Here is a 19,311-nt window from a genome sequence, read left to right on the forward strand (position 1 = left end):
AAGATCGATACAATACTACAACAAAGTATGTTACTTTATAATAGGTTCGGTAATAACCAAACTCTATAGGATTACTATGAAGTAATGCGGAGTTAACGTATATGTGTATTTTTACTTTACCATAATAACAATTATAATGCCGAAATCAGAGTAAAAGTGTTATAGCACTGCTCGGTCGAACTCGCAAGCGTTGCTATCTCAAGCTTGTTGTCAAGTTTAGTTGCCAAAACTATAAGTCTTGATTTCTAGTCTACTTATAGCTAAGTCTCGGTTAGGATAAAAAGTGTAGATGATCATTAGACTTCACGGCATTCATCGATCAAAGACGAAGAACTACTAAGGGGAGCTTGTGGAACTTCATCAACAAAAGGTATGTGGAGACTTGAACTCATCTATCACTCAAAAGTCTATCTACTCTATCTCCTATTTGAGACAAAAGTCGAATAACTATATAGACTTCAATTAAACACATTTGATATTTCGAGCTGAGTTTAACTCGCTTACATCTTTTTCGAAATATGTGTTGGTAAGCTTTCGCTTTAACCAAGTTCATCTTATATTCTTGACAAAAGCCAAAATATGATCATGTGAAAATCTCCCTGTAAAATCTTGCATGATTTGTGTGAGACAGTCATTTGATATAGACTCAGAATGTTTCGTATTGATCATTCGATCACTTGAAATTTGCTTTGAAACTAATAGTTTGTGTGAGACAGATATTGTCGTCTTCTAAGAATGTTTCAATGATTGAAATTGGAGTTTAGAACACTTAACCATAAATGGATTTAAGCACAATATGCTTACTTGCATATGTGTTGGTCCAAGACCAGAGTGTAGTATGCATACCCGTATGCGTACTGGCGATGTCAGGTAAAGTCCGGGAGCTAGACTATGCGTACCTGTACGCGTACTGGCGAAGTCAGTTGAAGTTCGGGTACTATAGTATGCGTACTTGTATGCGTATTGGAATCAACTGAATTGTGGAAATGTACGACAGTAAGCGTACCCGTTTGCATACTGGCGAACACAGTCCAAGTCCAGCTACTTAAGTATGATACTTGAGTGGGTTATCTTCTAAAATCGGTTTATTCATAACATTTTTATAATAAAGAATGCAATCTTTTGCAAACCGTGGCTATAATGTTCATGAATTGATTCGAGTGAATCAAAATCGATTTTTCTTCAATTGTGTCTTGTATACTTCTATGAGAATATAAACAATTGTTAAACTCTAGAACTAGTTTTATTTGTGTCATTTGAACTAGTTATGGTTAAGATGAATAATGTTAATATGAAAGTGTTCATATGGCTAACTACGGTTAACTATTGTTGAGCCAACAAAGGTGGATATGTTTAGGTACGGTTACTCATATCTAAATGAAGTCACTTTTCATTTGTGTGTAACAAGCTAAGTCCGATCTAACGGTTGAAAGATATTATCTTGAGTCTAATCAGGTTTTCATCCAACAGTAAATATTGAATGCTTTGTTATCAAGGTAACGTTGATTTCAAACCCTGATTTGAAGACTATATAAAGGAGAACTCTAGCAACTGGGAAACCTAATCCCCACACCTCCTGTGATACTAGTTTCGACTAGAGTCGATTCTCCTTCAACCTTAGGTTTTTCTAAAACCCTGTAGGTTAACGACTTGAACACTTTATTGGGATTGTGAAGCCAGACCCAAGTATTTACTCTGTAGTTGCGTGTTCTGATCTTGATGTCTATATCGTGATTGAGTACTATATTCTCTAAGATTTGCTCGATATTTAATCTTTGATAGGAAAGATAAAAAGTAGTCACAAACATCTTCGTCTCATCGTTTGTGATTCCACAATATCTTGTTTCGCTATCATACGATTTAGATTATTGTGAGGTGATTGATATTTATAGGCTGTTCTTCGAGAATATAAGTCTGATATATCAATTGGTTCATGTTCACCTTGATTTATCAAAAGACGGAACAAAACTCATTAGTATATCTGTGGGAGACAGATTTATCTATCCAATAGACTTTTCTGTATGAGACTGATTGGTTTATCAAGTCTTCGACTTTGGTTCGTAGCAACTCTTAGTTGTGGGTGAGAACAACTAAGGGAATCAAGTGCGCAGAATCCGGCGTGGTTCTAGAGGCGTAAGGAACGCGATTGTACCTTGATCAGTGTGAGATTGGTTAAGGCTCAACTACATTCCAGTCCGAAGTTAACTTGGAGTAGGTTAGTGCCTGTAGTGGCTTAATACAGTTTGGTGTTCAAATATGGACTAGGTCCCGGGGTTTTTATGCATTTGCGGTTTCCTCGTTAACAAAACTTCTGGTGTCTGTGTTATTTCTTTTCCGCATTATATTTTCTATGTAATTGAAATATCACAGGTTGTGCGTAAGTTCAATCAATTGTTAATCCAACCTTTGGTTGTTGATTGAATTGATTGACACTTGGATATTGGTTTTTGATACCGTCCAAGTTGTTTCTTATATTAATCAGGCTCCCGGATTTCCATCTGTTTGATTTGCTTATTACATTAAGATACATAGATATAACTCTTTGATATACTTTTCTTAAGATTGAGTCTGACTGTCTAGTTGATTTTCTTGAAAGTTTATTGGAGTTAGTCCATACAGATTACTAAGAGAAATATTGGGTGTGGTTGTTAGACCCCCGCTTTTTCAATTGGTATCAGAGCAGGCAAACACGTTCAAGACCTTATAAGTCTGTGTTTATAGCGATCCGACTTTATGAACAGAAGTGCTATCTCAATAAATGCACCACCATATCCTGGGATTTCAGAATTCTCTTATATGATGGATCTAATAAAATCTGTAGAAGAAATTCTATCTAAACCTCCACCAGGTTTGAAATCCCTTGAAGTGTTTTCAGGGCTTGAAAAAAAAACTTGAAAGCTTATCTCTTGATGTTGAGTTATACCCCCAAAAAGAAAAAGAATCTCTTGACAAGCTAAATAAAGTTATGATGAATAATACTCATGTCGAGGTTGATATTAATGGTCTAACAACCTCACCCAACATTTCTCTTAGCAATGTGTATGGACTAAATCCTTTGATATTTCAATTATATAACAAAATATAATGCGGAAAAGAAATAACACAGACACCAGAAGTTTTGTTAACGAGGAAACCACAAATGCAGAAAAACCCCGGGACCTAGTCCATATTTGAATACCACAGAATTCAGTCTGGACTGTAGTTGAACCTTAATCAATCTCACACTGATTCAAGGTACAATTGCGCTCCTTACATCTTCGATCCCAACAGAATACTACACACTTGATTCCCTTAGTTGATCTCACCCACAACTAAGAGTTGCTATGAACCAAAGTCGAACACTTGATAAACAAATATGTATCACAAAGAAAAGTCTATTGAATAGATAAATCTGTCTCCCACAGATATACCTACGAGTTTTTGTTCTGTGTTTTGATAAATCAAGGTGAACATGAACCAATTGATAACCCAGACTTATGTTCCCGAAGAACAGCCTAAAATTATCAAGCACCTCACAATAACATTAATCGATTAACGAAACAAGATATTGTGGAATCACAAACGATGAGACGAATGTGTTTGTGACTACTTTTCTATCTTGCCTATCAGAGATATAAATCTCAATCCAATCTTAAGATTGTACTCAATCACAACAGAAACAGCAAGATCAGATCACACAACTATAGAGAAAATAGTCGGGTTCTGGATTCACAATCCCAATGAAGTCTTTAAGTCGTTAACCTACAAGGTTTCGTGAAAAATATAAGGTTAAAGGAGAATCGACTCTAGCTTATTCAACTAGTATCACACAAGAGGTGTGGGGATCGGGTTTCCCAGTTTCTAGAGTTCTACTTTATATAGATTTCAAATCAGGGTTTGCAATCTAATTTATCTTGGTAATGAAGCATTCAATATTCACCGTTACATGAAAACCTGATTAGATTCAAGCTAATATCTTTCAACCGTCAGATCGAACTTAGCTTGTTATACACAAATGAAATGTAACTTTATTTAGGTTTGTGTAAGCATACCTAAACGTGTATACTTAGTTGGTTCAACAATAGTTAACAATGGTTAGCCATATGATCACTTTCATATCAACCTTATTCATCTTCACCATAACTAGTTCAAATGACTCAAATGAACTAGTTGGAGAGTTTTTCAATTGCTTAGATCTTATAGAAGTATACAAGACACAATCAAAACAAAATCGGTTTTGATTCACTCGAATCGATTCATGAACATTGTAGCCATGGTTTGCAAAGATTGCATTCCTTAATATATAAATGTTTTAGTTCATGAACAAACCGATTTTTGAAAGTAACCTACTTAAGTATGCGTACCTACGTATACTTAAGTAACCGGATTGAGTTTGTTTTTCACTTTCAAACTCCAGCAGAAATAACAATGAGAAAACAATAGCTCTCAATCATTGTTATACAATGTCACAGTATTATTACACAGCATCAAAGTTCAATTGTATCACAACTTCGACAACATTACTATGGTGATATGTATCACTCCCCCTTAGTCAATACTTCATCTCACATGAAAACCACTCCCCCTTACATAATGATCTGAAAACCATATGTATTTGTAGTGTGAACTACACATTAATTCTCCCCCTTTTTGTCAATAAAATTGGCAAATGTATGAAAATTAGTGGGATCCTAATGAAATTTCCATAAAGATACTTCATGACCAAAAGAAAAGCAGATATCAACTTTTTTAGATGCAATCATATAGCCGAAACTAAATTCATTCATCAAGGAGTTATAAAGATACAAGATAACCCCTATGTTATTCCATAGCCGCACTCCCCATAAAGATTTAGAAATTAAGCACAAGTTCAATTAAGAATTTTTTAGAGATTTGCTCGGTCGAACTCGCATGCGTTGCTATCTCAAGCATGTTTGTCAATGTTAGTGATCAAAACTATAAGTCTTGATTTCTAGTATACTTGTAGATAAGTCTTGGACTAGGATCGAAAGTGTAGTTGAGCTCTAGACTCCATGTAAATCATCATACAAAGACGAAGAACTACTCAAGGAACTGGTGGAACTTCCTCGACTAAAAGGTATGTGGAGACCTGAACTTATCCATCACTAAAAAGTCTATCTACTATATCTCCTATCTTGAGACAAAAGTCGTATTGCTATATAGATTTTGATTATACACATTTGCTATTTCGAGCCGATTTTATCTCGCTTATCTATTTCTCAAAATATGTGTTGGTAAGATTTCGCTTTGGCCAAGTTCATCTTTACTAGTGACGAAATTCATATTAAGTTTCAATTACTTGAAAATTTCTTTGACGTAAAATGGTTTGTGAATAACAACTATATAACGTCCTCTAAGAATGTTTCAATGATTGAAATGAGAGTTTAGAATATATAACCATTGTTGGATATAAACATTGTGTGATAACTCATACGTGTGTAAGTCCTTATTCCTTGAACCAAAGTATGCGTACTTTGCGTACTTTGCTGATCAGGAAAACCGGAACTAAAGTCCGCGTACCAATACGTGCACCATCAGTTCACGTCCTGTGAAAATCTGCTGGAGTTTGTGAACTGAAAACAAACTTATTCCGGGTACTTTATTCCGCGTACCAGTCCGCGTACTTAGGTTGGTTATTTTCTAAAAACGATTATTCGTGAACTTAAACTTATATAAACTAAGGAATGCATATTTGCAAACCGTGACTTTAAAGTTCATGAATCGATTCAAGTGAATCAAATCATTTTTTCTTCTATTGTGTCTTGTATACTTATATAAGATTGTTGATGGTGGTTTTTAGTTTACGGCGAAAATTGTAAAAGTCTATCTACCTGACCCGACATCGGAAGTAACAGACCTTGATATGTCTATATTCCGCAAGGAATTTGAAGAATATATCAAAATCTGATGAGTACCTATGCCTCTCTTCATATTGTATTGAAACTCAAGATCCTAGATGAATTGTTCACTAGTATAGAGCCTAATGAGTATTTAAAATCCTACTTGCATTGTTCACTAATGAAATGAATCCATTTAAAAGTGTTGAGTGCCTAAAGCCTATTCGCTCATATATGCAATTCAATATATTTATGTATATAAAATTTACTCAGAATGGTGCATGTAGCAACAATCCCAAATATTCTATAAATTTTATCTTACACCAGCATTATTCACTAATGCATAGCCTGCCTAGTGTTTTTCTATGCTATAATGTTCACTCGCAATGGAGTAGCATGAATCTCCCGAAGTGTCAGTATTGAGACCTGCATGAAAACACCCACATAGGTTACACCACCCTCTGACAAAGAGATCAGCGCGTTCGCACACCTTTTAATTAAAAGTTGGCGCGATCGAACACGCTTAATTTTCTTAAGGAAAATCTAGACTGTCCATATCAGTTTCAGAAACGATCATGGCCACACAAGTTGGCCGCACGATTTAACAAGCCTAGCCAAACCTTGGAAAAAATAGACAATCACCGCGATGACCATCGACAGGCCCACTAAGGCCCTGACCAGCCGAACATCACCATGCATCTCCCAGCGCATCAAAACGCTAACCCTAAGTAGGGAAGTCGCGCTGGTTAAAGAGAAGCTCAAACGAATTTGAACTGTCCAAGACAGTCTCAAAATCATCGCAATCGTCCAACTTCGCATACTTGCTTGGACGGGTTAGATGATCACAAGAGCAATTAGGGGAATTCTGACATGCACACCACCGGCCCCACTTTCCCTTTTCTCGAACGACTTGTCCATGGTGGGGCCATTGAGAAGTAAAACGCTCGCCCAAACCATGTCAGGCGTGATGCTTCTAAACCCTAAATTGGGTCGCGGAAATCCACTAGCGTCTTAAATCGATCACAACCATCCAACTTGGAAAGTCTATTTGGATTTGGACCATCAGGAAGGTGTGCATAAGTTCACCGTCAGACCAACATTGTCCCCACACGATCGATCTCCCCAAAGGATCCCAACAGCATGCAAAACCGTTTGGTCAAAGTCGTGCGGACGTGGCTGTTTAGAAACCCTAATTAAGGTTTGCGGCAACACACATCTGTCGTAAATTGATTGTGACCATCCATCTTCACCAGCCTAAACGGATGGTGTATATATAGACTTAAGATGCCCCAAGTATGTCAACATGATCACCGTGGTCCCACCTTTACGTGTGACCGTCCGGCCTATGCAGAATGGGACCCGGTGCCTTGAAACGCACGCCCCAAAGGTGATAGGTCACACGGCCTTTAAACCCTAACTAACGTTTTGCGGCAATATATTTCTGTCGCAAATCGATCACGACAACTCATCTTTGCCGGTCAAATTGAGTGGTCTAGATCGAATCTTTGTGGGACCGAGAGGTGTAGGCATGCACGCCAGTGAGCTGTCTCCACGCATGCCCGATCGGCCCACTCAAAAATAACGCAAATGCTTGGATTCGATCAAGCCAAAGAGGGATGTTTGCGCACCTCTAAAAAAACCCTAAATTCCTTCAACGACAGCAAAAATATGCCGTAAATCATCTCGTCCGTCCAACTTTGCCAGTTTGGTGGGATGGCTTGGATTAAAAATTAGGCAATCAATAAAATGCCTCAATGATCGCCGTCTGCCACTCTGTTACAGTGAGTGATCGACCAAATGATGGCCCACCCATGTGGCCTCCAAACGATCACTCGAAGATGGTTGGACGTGCTTCCATTTTAAGACGCTTAGTTTGCGACTTACTCAATCAAGCTTTAAAAAAGCGATGCTTCATGCATGTCGATTGTTTTGAGTTGTTTGCTTAAAAGCGATGTATTACATGCATCGAGAATGCATTACATGCATCGAGAATGCACGATATTTATGAATATCGATTCCATAAATAACTTAGCTATTTAACCTAATAGCATCGTATGTTATTTCCTACGACGGGTCCCACGACTTGGCCCGCTCATTCGAGACATCAAACATGTCGCAAACTGGGGGATACTTACTGGGGTATTGGTCTGGCGGTTTACAATGTGCGGTGTGCAACGCGCCCATTACAAGAACGTGTCAAGAAAGATGGACGGTTAATGATGATGAGGGAAGTGGGCAAAGGCGTGATCGTGGGACAATCACCTACACGACCCCATTACTCCATCACTTAACTTCCTCCACTTCTTACGAGATGAGGATTGCGCTCCAACCTATTTCCAAACACACAAAAAACGAAGTGTTGTCACAGTATCCAGAAAACACCAGAACTGATAGCTTACACTATGCAAGCCAGTTCAACATTCTGATACAAGACACAAACAGTCGACACCTTCATAATCTCAATACCTTCTTCGCTTCCTTCCCTAAGATCAACCCCATATCATTCACTTTGTGACCGAAGCAAGTGTGGAACATCCATTTCTTGGTTTTGTCCAGAATTGTACAGATCGATCTCTCGAATCTAAAAGTACTCCTGTGCAGTGCATTTGTTTAGGGTTTAGGTTCGTTTCTCATTCACACACACCCCAACTTTACCAAAACCAGCAGAAACAGTTTTCACCCATAAAAAATTGGCGACCACAGTGGGAGATTGATCTCTCAGTTGCAAAAAATCATTTTCCCTATCCTGTTTTCAATTTCCTAAAATTCTCAATATGGTTAATCTTAGGAATGGTTCAGAAACCCTCAATCCCAATTTTACTTCTCCGAGCACTGACAATACTTCACATGTTATTCATGGGTCTGTTATTTCATTCAAAACCCTTATCGAGGCTATGGAGTCTCGATATTTAACAACTATTCATGATTTGATGAAAATCCTGAATGATATTATCAGGAATCAAGATACTATTGTCAAGACGCATGACAGAGTATTTACGATCTTGAAAGTCCTCACGGATCAACAATCGAAGGAACCAACACGCATTCATTCTGAAGGAAACACCACCAACAATCCATTTCAGATCAATAATGATGGTAGTAGTCCTTCTTCCAAGAGATGCTTCCTCAAACTCAAAAAGAAGACTCGTGGGATTTAGCACGATCTCATCAGAGTCCTCACAATGAAAAGGTGATTTCATTATTTACGGCCTTACTGGAAAGTATCAATTCCTATATTGCATCAGAAGATGCTAAGAGATCCGCTGCTTCTTTACTCAGTCGATCCGAACCTTCCCAGAATGAAGAAACTCGTAATATGTTAAGGAAAGCAGGTGTCCTTCCAATAAAAGACCCAAACTCCAATTAATCACTCGTGAGGGTGGAAAGAGAAAGCATCCGGGGAACAACTATCAACAATCTAAGCGTCCGAATCCCATTTCACATAGGACAAATGAGACTCCACCATTCCCAGATTTTCCCTTTCCAATGAAAAGGTGATTGAACTCTTGTAGGTCTGGATGTAAGATGACATCATCAAGGTACCCCGTGTCAAACGTCCTCCAACAAAACTGCACAGTCAACCATGGAACATGTGTGTGAAATTCTCTCTTTGTCCAAGGCACAACGTCAAGATATCTTTGACAATCTAATTGTATTGTATCGGTAAAGAAACTACCTTCGATCGATGAAGCTTCCCCCAGGCCTAAATCTCTCCTGGAAGACATGATTGGCATAAGCGGCTAGGGGCTCTTAACCACTGCTTATCTTAGAGATGTCGAGTTGGGAAAAGTGTTGATTAACGCAGGGACTACAAAGGGAAGTCCAGAAGCGCCATATCGTATATCCAAAGGCTTAAACGCATGAGTAATTCTTCTCGAACGACTTCTTTTCCAGTCTGTTAATCCTCATCTCATCAAGAACTGGGGACTTGATCCGATCGTCAACCCGACTGTGACTAGGCGATGTGAAGAGGAAGCTGTCCCCTGTCAATATATTATTAATTGTGTAGAAGAAGTCTCGATCGAGGATAAGAGGTCCAGAGGTCAAGTAGCAGGAGCCTTACCTAGTTTCTGAAATTTAAAAAGGTGACTATTGCAAACTCCTTGGTATTGACAGCTAGGAGGAGTAGCAATACACACTAGATAGCTCCCGTCAGTTCCTGAAACATTATATTGCCATTTCCCTAGTATTTAACTTGTTTTCATACAATACTTACGACTCATCCAAAATGATTGCACCAATTTGCATTCATAGTTAAAATTTCAGTGAAACACCATTTCTTTCACAAAACAAAAACCTCTATTCTTCAAGAGCAGTCGCCTACCTGTTCAAAACCAAATCAAACCACAAAGGAATGTCTCATGCCTGCTTCAACTTCAACTTCTGAGACAGTTTCTCAATGCAAATTTGGGATTTTGGAAATTCCTTCACATAACCAGGAAACATTAAATTCGAAGTCTACACACATGTCTTGAGGATACTTTCGATATTCGATCACTCATTCAGAAACAACGTGCCTGATCATACTACACATTTGGTTACGGAAATGTGTCCATAATTCTTTAATATTCGGCCGTACAATTCAGCATACTTCGCTGACACGTTGAACCCCCCAATTAACACGTGATTTACATGAGGAGCATCAAATTGAGGGCTGAGGGCGTAGTCACGTCCTCAAAACCGTCGGTCGCCTCCATTACCTCTCGGTTCTTCCTGCAACGTCATCCCGGATACATGTAAGTCCAACAATAGCGTTCATCTTCTCAAAGCATTAAAACTACGAAAGATTGAGCAAGATTAGTTCAAATCTATCCAGATAATTCGGCCAGTCAAACAGAGCAAAACACGTAAATGCACGTACATCAGAAGAATTGGAAATCACTATAGCTGCTCGAGCGCCACCTGCGATCCTCTCTGACAGAACCTATTTATCTTGGGGACTGCCTCCACCTTGCCTAGAAGTGTTGATGGTGGTTTTTAGCTTAGGGTTAAAATCATAAAACCTTAGTCAGACAGTGACGTCACACTTGAGTAATAATATTTCCACTAGAACATTTGTTAAACCATTCAACATGTCCGCATAAAATTACCGGGGTACCTTTTTTTATGTAAATGCCATGCTCCACGGCAGAGCCCTCGGTACTGACTGGCATCATCTCTACACACGCCGGCCGCGCATACTAGCAAAACGTGCCAATCACGCGTGCCACATATTTTAAACTAGGGTTTCGACACGCTAAACCCTAATATCCACATCTCCGCACCAAAGACATGCCAATCATGCCAGCCGCACCACCGTGCCAATGGCATGCCATGCCAACCACATCTCCGCGCCAAAGGCATGCCAACCATGCCAGCCGCACCACCGTGCCAATGACATGCCATGGAAGCCACATCTCCGCGCCAAAGGCATGCCAACCATGCCAGCCGCACCACCGTGCCAATGGCATGCGATGCCAGCCACATCTCCGCGCCAAAGGCATGCCAACCATGCCAGCCGCATCACTGTGCCAATGGCATGGCATGCCAGCCACATCCCCGCGCCAAAGGCATGCCAACCATGCCAGCCGCACCACCTTTCCAATGGCATGCCAGCCACATCTCCGTGCCAAAGGCATGCCAACCATGCCAGTCGCACCACCGGGCCAATGACATGCCATGCTAGCCACATTTCCGCGCCAAAGGCATGCCAACCATGCCAGCCGCACCATTGTGCCAATGGAATGCCATGACATCCACATCCCCGCGCCAAAGGCATACAAACCATGCCAGCTGCACCATAGTAATAATGGCATGCCATGCTATCCACACCTCCGCACCAAAGCCATGACGGCCATGCCTCCATGTCGATGGCTACCAAATGAAGGGTTGCAACAACCAACGGCCACCCTTCTTTCTGAGATGCAAATCCCAGCCGTCCAAGTTCGCCATCAAACGCGTGGCAACTTTTGGCCCAATGCCAGGCCCTAATTTTGGCCGCGCCTAAACTATGCCAAAACCCTAATTTTGGCCACGCCTAAAACTATGCAAAATTCCTAGCTTGGCCGCGCCCAAACCATGCCAAAGCCATGCCGGACATGTCTCCATGCCGCTGGTTTCCAAACGAAGGGTTGCAACAATCAACTGCCACCCTTCCTTCTGAGATGCAAATCTCAGCCGTACAAGTTCGCCACCAAGCGCGTGGCAACTTTTGGCCCAATGCCAAGCCCTAATTTTGGTCGCGCCTAAACTATTCCAAAACCCTAAATTTTGGTCGCGCCTAAAACTATGCCAAAATCCTAGCTTGGTCGCGCCAAAACCATGCCAAAGCCATGCCGACCATGTCTCCATGCCGCTGGCTGCCAAACGAAGGGTTGCAACAATCAACGACCACCCTTCCTTCTGAGATGAAAATCTCAGCCATACAAGTACGCCACCAAGCACGTGGCAACTTTTGGCCCAATGCCAAACCCTAATTTTGGCCGCACCTAAACTATGCCAAAACCCTAAATTTTGGTCGCGCCTAAAACTATGCCAAAATCCTAGTTTGGCCGCGCCTAAACCATGCCAAAGCTATGCCGGCCATGTCTCCATGCCGCTGGATGCCAAACGAAGGGTTGCAACAATCAACAACCACCTTTCCTTCTGAGAGGCAAATCTCAGCCGTCCAAGTTCGCCACCAAACGTGTGGAAACTTTATGCCCAATGCCAACTCTAATTTTGGCCGCGCCTAAACTATGCCAAAACCCTAATTTTGGCCGCGCCTAAAACTATGCCAAAATCCTAGCTTGGCCGCGCCTAAAACATGTCAAAGCCATACCGGCTATGCAACCATGCCACTGGCTGCCAAACGGAAGGTCCCAATAATCAACGTCTATCCTTCCTCCTGAGATGCAGATCTCAGCCGTACAAACTTGCCACCAAACGACTTGTTGCAATCTCTTGACTATGGTGCCAACTCTTGGCTACGGTGCCAAAACCCTAATTTGGCCACGGTGCCGAAGCCCTAATTTATCCACGCCAAAGCCATGCCATCCATGCCGCTGGCTGCCAAACGGAAGGTTGCAACAATCAACGACTATCCTTCCCCATGAGATGCATATCTCAGCCGTACAAACTTTCCACCAAACGACTTGTGTAAACCTTTGGATGCACTGCCAAATCTTTGGACACGACACAAACTTAGCCATGACAATTCTTTGGTCACGGCACCAAACCCTAATTAACCACGCCAAGAGAATGCACAAGCCATGTCAGCGCTGTGGCCACGCCACTGGATACCAACGTAAGGTAACCACAATCAACGGCTAACCTTCCTCCCAAGATGAAAAATCTCGGCCGTCGAAGTTCACCACCGAACTGGAAAGCCTCTCAATCTTAACTTGTCAAACAATAACAACATGCTACACGTTTTCCACGAAAACACTCGAGACATCAAAACATGTCACAAACTGGGGGATGCTCATCAGGGTATTGGTCTGGCGGTTTACAACGTGCGGCGTACACTACGCCCGTTACAAGAAAGTATCATAAGAGTGAGGCGGTTAGTTAATACAAGGAGTAATGGTGAAACGTTTCCTTCATTATGGAAACATCAATTCTATGTGTTACCCGTTACTGATGTCTTCCATTTACTCAACCTTTTCCACTTCTTACGAGAACAGGGTACGTTCTTGTGACTTGTATAAATAGGTCTCACCTATTTCCACCGAACACAAGTTTGCGTCAGGAGAATACAACACTCAGAAATCACTTGTTAGGTTTCCCATCTGTTAGCTTTCCACTTTCTGATACAAGTCGTCAAACAACTACTCTTCCCGAATCAACTATTCTGGTCTCAACACTCTCTTCGCCTCCCTCCCTAGACCAACCCTTATCCTTCAATTTGTGACCGAAGCAAGTCTGGAACGGCCATTTCTTGGTTTAGGCCGTATTTGTACAGATTGATCTCTCGAACAAAGTACTCCCTTGCAGTACATTGTTTAGGGTTTAGACTCGTTTCTCACCCACACACTCGAAATTACCAAAATCAGCAGAAACTGTTTTCACCCTCAAACAATTGGCGACCACAGTGGGAGGTCAATCTCTCGGTTGCAATATCGATTTCCAATTTCTAGTTTCATCTTTCAATTCCGATATCAAGATGGTAGAAGCAAACAATCCGCTCGGGAATCAATGTCTCAATTATTAGTTATCACACGATGAGGAGTGACTGGGGACTTATCGCGGTCAGTACGACATCACCCATAAAACTACGGCGGAATGCCTATGGCTAGGGTTTGCACCAATATAGATGAACAATCTAAAGGAGGAACGCTAGAATACATACCTGGAATATGCTCGTTGTGTTGCTACTGCTTTGCCGCTAGCTCCAAGACGAGGGAATAAAACTGATGATACGTGATAAAGAAGATGAGTAGCGCCTTTTATAGGCACGATGTTTTTGGAGCTCGAATGGAGGAAGGTTTCCTATTTTTGGTTACACATGGGAACAGGCAATCGGGTCTGCTAGCAACGCTCCATGGCGCCAACAGGCCTTGGCCAAGCTAGCGCCAAGAGATCTCCAGCGCCATCTCCAGGCCCCAGCCGGCACCATCTCCTCATCCTAGCCGACGCCATCTCCGTGTCCCCTCCACTCCTAGCACCAGCAGCGTGCATCCTTCTAGCGCTAACAACTTGCATCCTTTCCAGCGCCAGCAACTTGCATCTTTCCAGCACCGGCAGATTGCATCCTTCCAGCGCTAACAACTTGCATCCTTCCAGCGCCAATAACTTGCATCCTTCCAGCGCCAGCAGCTTGCATCCTTCCAGCGCCAGCAGCTTGCATCCTTCCAGCGCTAACAACTTGCATCCTTTCCAGTGCCAGCAACTTTCATCTTTCCAGCGCCAGCAAATTGCATCCTTCCAGCGTCAACAACTTGCATCCTTCCAGCGCTAACAACTTGCATCTTTCCAGTGCCAGCAACTTGTATCCTTCTAGCGCTAACAACTTGCATCTTTCCAGCGCCAGCAGCTTGCATCCTTTCCAGCGCTAACAGCTTGCACCCTTCCAGTGCCATCTTTTTGCTCCAAAGACATCCAAAGTCCAGCGCCATCTTCTATGCTCCACAACCATCCAAAGCAGCGCCATCCTCACCCTTCGAAACAACGCCATGGCTCTAGCACTCCGTGATCAAAACCGCGCCATCTCTGCACGATACACCTACGATGACAAGAACCAGAGCCGCTTCCACCACCCCCAACGTTTCTTCAAGTATGACAGCTCCAACCGTCACCAGAGCCGCCGCTACTCCACCATCAGGACGAGAGACTGGAGGAGCCAGAAGAAGCCTACCTCCTTTTACTGTTGTTGATTTGATGGAAAGACAAAAGGTTCTCGTAAGGCTCAGACATACATGGATATAACTTAGAAAGAGATACCTATTTTCCTCAAGACGCTGACGGAGGGGCCACCATAAGACTCACGTCAACCCAAGAGGGGGCTGACAAGGAATACTTTTAACATCGGCGCATGCACTTCGGCAGGACGTGCGTTTATAGATGAAGAGGCTCGCTTTGCTCTTGGACGCCCAGTAGAAGGGAATCAACAATCCAATTTCATCACACGTAAAGATCAGGAACGACTTCTCCAAAATCGAGGCAAAGGAAATCATCAACCCTCCTGATTTCACAAAGACCCTCTTCCCGTCAGGAGATGCATGAGTTCTGGGGACTTCGCCCACAAAATCGTGAAGTCTATGATGGAATATTTATGTGAGATTCTATATTTCTCCAAGGCGCAGCATCAAGACATATTTGCATCCCTCAACCGCACTGCATCAGGAAAGCAGTTGTTTCCATCCAGGGAAGCCGTTCCCAAACCCCAACCTCTCCTGGAAAGCACGATTAATAGATGGAACTGGGGACTTCTAACCACTGTTCACTTGAAGGATGTCGAGTTTGACAGCATGCTGATTGACGCAGCCGCTCCGCTTCAATGTTCGCTCCAGCAGCCGCTTCGCTTCAACTCCCTCCAGCAGCGTCTCCGCTTCAATGTTCGCTCCAGCAGCCGCTTCGCTTCAACGTCCTCAAGCAACGTCTCCATTTCAACATTCGTTCCAGCAGCCGCTCCGCTTCAATGTTCGCTGCAGTAACCGCTTCGCTTTAGCGTTCTCTCCATAAGCTTCTCCAGGATCCAAAGCCGAAGCTTCAGCGTTTGTCTCCTTAAGTTTCAACGTCCTCTCCAAGAACTGAAGCCGCTTCAACGCCACTCCTTCCTACAAAGGGTCGTGCCACCATTCTCCCCATATCAAGGATCATGATCACAGCCAGCCAATTTTCGTAGTCATGGCCATCTTTTGATTCATCCCTCCAAAACTCATGATCATGGAAAGTTTGCTCGCTTACGCATCCAACAAATCCTTTCACTTCCATGGATGCCCATACAATTCCAGCCAACCTACTTTGTTCCCACGACAATGTAGTCTCTTCTGATTACATCTGCTACCAAGAACTGTTGCCGCTTATTTCTTGATACCAGCCAGAGCTTCACCGCATCAGCAATCACTACAAAGGTAACCCGTACTCCTCTATATTTTAGTTTTATGTGGAATAAATAAAAAAATCACCAGTACGAACGTACGATGGTGATATCTTTATCATGGTCAACCCACTGACCATACAAGATGGAAACATGTAAATCATACTTGGGGACTGAGGATCTACAAGGAATCCCTTCACTATCAAAGCTCAGAAGACAAAGTCAACCGTAGGCCATATCCACAAAAAGGTCATCTACTCTTCAAGGGTGTAGCGCAATAATATCATCACCTCTATGTCTAGAAGACGCCTTCAACACTTTACGAGGCCGCGGTGGATCCCAAACCTGCTCAGAGGAAAACAACTTCAGAAACTAAAGAAAAATGTGACTGGGGACTGCTCATCGCAGTCCATCCCGACGACCATCAAAGAATCATGAGATAACTCCAGAGACGCGGCTGAAACATTTTCTTGAAGAAACAGAGGGAGCCACGATAAACAACATAACTATCTCATTCCTACCTCTTCGCTATCCAGAATATTTCTTCCATGTGATATCCTGAGCATCCCAGCGTCACATCCAGAAGAATACAATAAGCTTGTATCAAATCCCGTGGACATGGATTCAAGGCGATGCAATGAAAGTAGGCTACACATGGGGACTACCAACATGGGACGCTTTCACTCCCCTCAACCCAGTTGTTTCTGATTTCAACATCATCAGTGCCGAAGTTTTAGGAGCCGCATGAATTTCTCAACATGAAGCCATACATGTGCATCGAAGACTGCAAAATCACGTCACAAAGATACATTTGCATATTCGGCCATGCCATCGGATCTAACAAAAATATAACTGGGGACTGCTCACCGCATCCCATTCCATACGATGTCCAAGATTCAAAAGCTGGTTCGAAGGATGTCTCTTGGAACAAAGTCCTTGAAGACTTGATAGAAGCACATCGGCAACAGAATGTCTCCCAACTCATCTATTTCATCCAATGGTTTCGGAAGATTTATACCATACAACCATCCACAACATATCATTATCGCGATCAGAAGGTCTAGACACTGAACAACCTAAACTCAAGGATGAACCGACAACGAAACCACAATCCCCAAGATTAGCCCTGACATGATCGTTCCCGAGTATATATTTCATCCATCCATCTCGAGAATGCAATGGAGCTTGGTAAATTTTGGAATCCACTGGAGAGACACTGCAGGAGAAAGCACGGATCCAGACAAGCAACAGAAAACAGAAGAGGATCGATACCTCTTTTCATGAGGATAGAGTTTCTAGAGTTTGAACAGAATAAAGATTCCTTCTTGATCCATGAACGAGAATAGATGACTGGGCGCGACTATGCCACCTCGGGCTCGTAACATCCCTCCTGAATTCTTCCTGAGTTTTACTGTCGGGCTTTTTTCACCTCCTAAACGAGCTCGAAACCTAAATATTCCCTCGAGAGGAGATAGGAAATGCTTTTCCAATCGAAATGGAGGGGCGGACCATCAAAATCCGAGTTCGTACGAGAATTCTACAACGATTTTAGTAAGAGGCGCTAATTAGGATTTGGGCATGCCAAACCCTAATTTAGACAAAGTTGCCAGGCGCCATCACCACCGTTTGATAGCTTAAGTTCCAGCGTCATCACCACTGTTTGGTAGCCGAAATTCCGAAACCAGTTTACACCATTCCGCGAACTGAAGACATTTTCCACCATTCCGCGGACTGAAGCCAGTTTTCACCTGGACCGAAGACAGTTTCCACCATTCCAAGCTAGGCCTACGCCAGAGGCTCCATTCCAAGCCAAGCAATGACATCGGATCCCTGCCAAGCCAATCCAACGCTATCGGCTCACTCCAAGCCAGGACAATGCTTGCCGCACACGCCATGCCAATCCCAAGCCAGTGCCAGCGCCAAGTTTATGTAAGCGGTTCCATTCCAAGCCGACCAATGATGACGGCTCCATTCCAAGCCGACCAATGCTGACGGCTCCATTCCAAGCCGACCAATGCTGACGTCTCCGTTCCAAGCCGACCAGCGCCGACGGCTCCATTCCAAGCCAACCAGCGCCGACGGCTCCATTTCACGCCAATTCTATGCTAGCGGCTCCCTTAGAAGCTGACGCCAACAGTCTGCATCTCAGCCAACAACCATCTTCAGAGAGGCAAATCTCAGCCGTCCTAGTTCGCCACCAAATGCGTGGCAACTTTCGGCCCAATGCCCAACCCTAATATTAGCCGTGCCTAAACTATGCCAAAACCCTAATTTTGGCCGCGCCTAAAACTTTGCCAAAATCCTAGCTTGGTCGCGCCTAAAAGATGCCAAATACATACCGGCCATGTAACCATGCTGCTGGCTGCCAAACGGATGGTCGCAACAATCAACGGCTATCCTTCCTCCTGAGATGCAGATCTCTGCCGTACAAACTTGCCACCAAACGACTTGTGGCAATCTCTTGGCTACGGTGCCAAAACCCTAGTTTCAACATGGTGCCAAAGCCTTAATTTGGCCACGCCAAAGCCATTCCTCCATGCCGCTGGCTTCCAAATGGAAGGTTGCAACAATCAACGTCTATCCTTCCCCATGATATGCATATCTTAGCCGTACAAACTTGCCACCAAACGACTTGTGGAAACCTTTGGCTGCACTGCCAACTCTTTGGCCACGGCGCACACTTAGCCATGCCATTTCTTTGGTCACGGCACCAAACCCTAATTAACCACGCCAAGAGCATGCACAAGCCATGACAGCACCGTGGCCACGCCACTGGCTACCAACGGAAGGTAACCACAATCAACGGCTAACCTTCCTCTCAAGATGAAAAATCTCGGTCGTCGAAGGTCACCATCGAACCGGCAATCCTCTCAATCTTAACTTGCCAAACAATAGCAACATGCTACATGTTTTCCACGAAAAAACTCGAGACATCAAAACATGTCACAAACTGGGGGATGCTCATCAGGGTATTGG

This window comes from Papaver somniferum, chromosome 7 (genome assembly GCF_003573695.1).
Source record: "Papaver somniferum cultivar HN1 chromosome 7, ASM357369v1, whole genome shotgun sequence".
NCBI classification, from domain to species: Eukaryota; Viridiplantae; Streptophyta; class Magnoliopsida; order Ranunculales; family Papaveraceae; genus Papaver; species Papaver somniferum.